The 4210-nt window shown below is 42.7% G+C and overlaps 1 protein-coding gene across 1 annotated transcript in view; it reads right to left on the bottom strand.

Moving 5' to 3' along the window:
* Positions 1 to 715: 715 nt before the first annotated feature.
* SYTL5 (synaptotagmin like 5) overlaps positions 716 to 4210 on the bottom strand; it is a gene marked incomplete at its 5' end in the record, with an annotated part of 95912 nt that continues 92417 nt past the window's right edge. Inside the window, one exon of the mRNA XM_006768677.2 lies at positions 716 to 1270. The remainder of the gene's footprint in view (positions 1271 to 4210) is intronic.

Consider the following 4210-nt stretch of genomic DNA (forward strand, 5'->3'; position numbering starts at 1 on the left):
CATTTATAGTCAATACTCACATATATTCTACTCCCCTTTTCCAAATATGAAAGGAACCCTCTACCAGAATATTTTGATGGATTCCAGTGAGCTAAGTAAAGTACAACTGATAATCTCTGAAACACTGCACTCCTCATAATGACAACAGTAGATTGTATTTCTATGGAATCTGGTTTGACAGATTGCTAAATTTCTTTCTGCAGGTAAAAAGCATGATTCTGCACAACATTCCCTTGTGGAAAGCAGATTAATCTCCCTGACATAGGTCATAGAAAGAAATGGACATTACACTGGAAGGAGGTTCCACAACCTGCTAACGAAAACTGATCATAGTTTTTCTTTCCATAAAATTAATTACTTTTTGTAATATTTATTATGTAATCAGATAATAAAATAAATAAATGATCTACACCCTAAAAACAAATAAATGACTAACACCCACAGTGGGTAACATAGCACAAAATAATTTTTTTGTATTTTTGCTGTATACTAGAGACCAATCCATTATGCATAGAATGCTTAACAACTAACCAAACATCCAGGAAAAGAGAGGCCTGAGATATTATTAACCACAGAGTGCTATAACTAGCTCATTAATGATGACCATTTTCTCCATAGTGGCTTAAAATTTACAAAGCATATTTACATAAACTACCTCATTGATATCTTCAGTTACTTCAAGATAGCCTAAATATTCTTATTTTACATGCAAATAAATGAAGGCCTAGATTGGATAATTTACTTGACTGAGGTCACAGTTGATAGTCAAGACTTAGTAACGTTATTGAGTCCAGGGTTAGGCTTCCTTTTACCTTATCATGGTTGCCTTGCAATCAATAATGTCCGGGTCAGTCAAACCCAATCTGCCATCATGACACAGAGTTAGTCCAAATAATATAGTTGATATAATTTGTCCTCTAATGCAATGTTTCTCAAACTGTGATCCGCTTAAATTAGAATCACCTGAGATGTTCGATAAACATGGAGATTCCTGAAGATTTTATTTAGTAGGTTTGGAGCAATGCTCTGGAATCAATGTATTAAATTTACACTCCAGATGATTCAAATACTCCTTTGGAATTCTTGTGGTGGCTTAATTTCCATGATTATTATTTAAATCTTGTAGATCCAATTTTTGTTATAGTTTTGCCTGTGTAGATTTCCTCTTCCTATTTCTTTTCCTAATTTCAGAGGCCATAAAGGACACCATTGTAGGAGGAAAAATACGTCTGCCAACTTCTAAAGGCAATGCTCAGTTTAATGGAAACATCTACATAGAAGAAAAAAACAAACATTTATCACAGCCCAAAATGCCATAGGCTTTCACACTGAGGTATTTCAATCCACTTTGCTTCTAAAAGTGGGGTTTCTCTTTATTTCTTCCACTGCTTTCTCCTTCCCCACCAGATATAAACCTTGAAGGAGCAGGTGATAATGAGACTAATATCACCAGGAATCAGATGGGCTCAATTCATCTGCTAGTTACTTAATTACTTGATGATCATAGAGCATATATTAGTATAAATTTCTTAAGGAAAAGGAAGCCAAGAATATGAAGTCCTATCCTATATGATAAAGAGCTAATATGCTAATTAGACTAGATGGCAGAACAACCTTCCAGAATGACCAGTGGGCAGGGCCGTGAGGCCAAGGTAGCCAGGGCTGCAAATGCCTACTCTTGCACAAATTTTGTGCATCGGGCCTCTAGTCAAAATATATTTGTTTTTGTGACCTGGAAAGTCTACATTCTGATGACTCCAGGAATAATAACAACAAGTGAAATGAGAACTTATAAACTGAATCTTCCACATGTCCTACAGGCATTATTTACGCAATGAATTGATAAAGTCAGGCTTTTAGGGTTGGCCATGTTCTGTTACAACTTATCTGATTCAACTGGGGGAAAATTAAGGACTGAGATCTCCAGACAAGGCTGTGGTCTCTTCTGAGAAGTGTATAGGATTGTTACTACAGTACCTGTAGAAAGCTTTCTTTTAAAAGACCTATCAGTAAGCATATTAAGAGATTTTTCTTGACCTGTGTAGGCTCCAGTTTCCTTATCTGTTAATTGGAAGTTAGAAACAGTGATCTGTCCTCTAAAGATGCCTACTGGTCTAACATTCTCTCTTGTTATCTTTTTATTTATTTATTTATTTTTGGTTTTCACTTATTCCATCAATATTTTTTTTAAACTTTTTTTTTAAATATATTTTATTGATTTTTCACAGAGAGGAAGGGAGAGAGATAGAGAGTCAGGAACATCGATGACAGAGAAACATCGACCAGCTGCCTCCTGCACATCTCCCACTGGGGATGCGCCCGCAACCCAGGTACATGCCCTTGACTGGAATCGAACCCGGGACCCTTCAGTCCACAGGCCGATGCTCTATCCACTGAGCCAAACCAGTTCCGGCTCCATCAATATTTTTTAAAATTACCAACTGTGTACTAAGCATGGGGAATATAGCTGTGAAAAAACATAAATAAATGCGTGGTGGCAAGGGAAAAATAGAGGCATTAAATGACTCATTACACAAATAATTTATTATAATTGTGATGTGTGCTATAAAGGAGCAATACAGGGAGTCTGTTGTGACCTAGTCACATAAAGGATGATCAGGAGCAGTCTCCCTAAGCAGGTAAAATTTAAGACCTGGATGATTAATGGAAAGCAGGATGATGAGAAGGAGCGATGGCGGCGGAATAAGCAGACGCATCCCCAGGCTTGTCCCGGAGCAAATGGAATGAGCAGCTGAAACTAATAACACCCACCCCGAATTGGCGAAGTATACTCAGCTGGTGAGACAGTTTGCAGCCGGGAAGGACAGAGTTCCCCTGGAAAGGTAAAAACCAGGGATCTGGGCAGGAAAGTTTGCCAGACCTCTCAGCCCGGAGGGTCAGAGGGAGACTGAGTGGCACACAGCAGTGTCTCTTGGGACAGGCACAGCCCCTGACTGTGGAAAAGAGATCCTCGGGACTGTTGGTGCCCGGGGATTTGAGATCAGGGTTCTGTAATTACAGAGGACTGAGCCTAAAAGGGGCAGCCTGAAGCACTAACCAGACCATGCAGTGTCGGTAAGAGAGGAGTTACAGAGACTCAGCCTTCCCCGTTTTTGCGGCCGGCGTTTGTTTGTTTGTTTGTTTTCACTGAACCCTGTTTATAGGACATTCCGGATACAGACACTCACCTGTGCTGAAGAGCGGGAGAAGGTGCGGATGAGTGGAATCTGGGGAGAGGCTAGGGAGAGAGGAGGGCCAGGAGAAGTGACAGCAAATTGAGTGCTGAGTCACCCCTGAGCCCAGGACCTGGGCAGCCATTTTCTCCTAAGATTATAACCCCACCCCTCCCTCTAGCCCCCAGGCAAGGAATACAACCACACCCAGATTCCACCCTGAATGAGATGAAGGATTAAAATAATCTGATTAGTCCCTGGGAGTTAACAGGGTCTGACCTATAGAGGGGCTATCAGTCCCAGCAACGACAACAACAATAACAACAACAACAAATCACAGACATTCCATAAAACTAGGATCTTAAGCCAGCCAAAGGAATGACACTCCACTTTTTATTTCCTTTTTTTATTATTATTTTATCTCTTTTTTTCCCATTTTTGTTGCTTTATTTTCTATTTCTTTTCACTGCCTGCTTCCCCGTCCGAGGAGGAGCAACCATCCAAGCAGTCCGACCTGTCTGAGGAGCAGCAGCTGCATGAGCAGTCTTCCTACCTCTGAGGAGCAGCAGCCCTGCACAGCCTGCTCCCATACGAGGAGCAGCAGCTGTGCACACCCTGCACTAGTCCGAGGAGCAGCAGCTGCACAAGCAGCCTTCCCAATCTGAGGAGCAGCAGTTCTGTGAGTGGTCTGGCCCCATTCGAGGAGCAGCAGCAGCCCACCCCGTCCGGGGAGCAGCAGCCACACGAGCAGACCACCCATGTCCGAGGAACGGCAGCCCTGTGCAACATGCACAGGTCCAAAGAGCAGAGCCACAACAGCCTGCACCTGTCCGACGAGCAGCAGCTGGGTGAGTGGCACGTCCCCGTCCGAGGAGCAGCAGACTTGCAATCAACCTGACCAAATCCTAGGAGCAGTAGCCTCACAAGCAGCCCATCACATCAGAGGAACAAGAGCAGAGCGCAGCCAGCCCCCATCCAAGGAACAGCAGCCTCGTGATCAGCTCACCCTCTGTCAGAGAAACAGCAGCTGTGTGAGA

This window comes from Myotis davidii, unplaced genomic scaffold (assembly GCF_000327345.1).
Source record: "Myotis davidii unplaced genomic scaffold, ASM32734v1 scaffold1263, whole genome shotgun sequence".
Lineage (NCBI taxonomy): Eukaryota > Metazoa > Chordata > Mammalia > Chiroptera > Vespertilionidae > Myotis > Myotis davidii.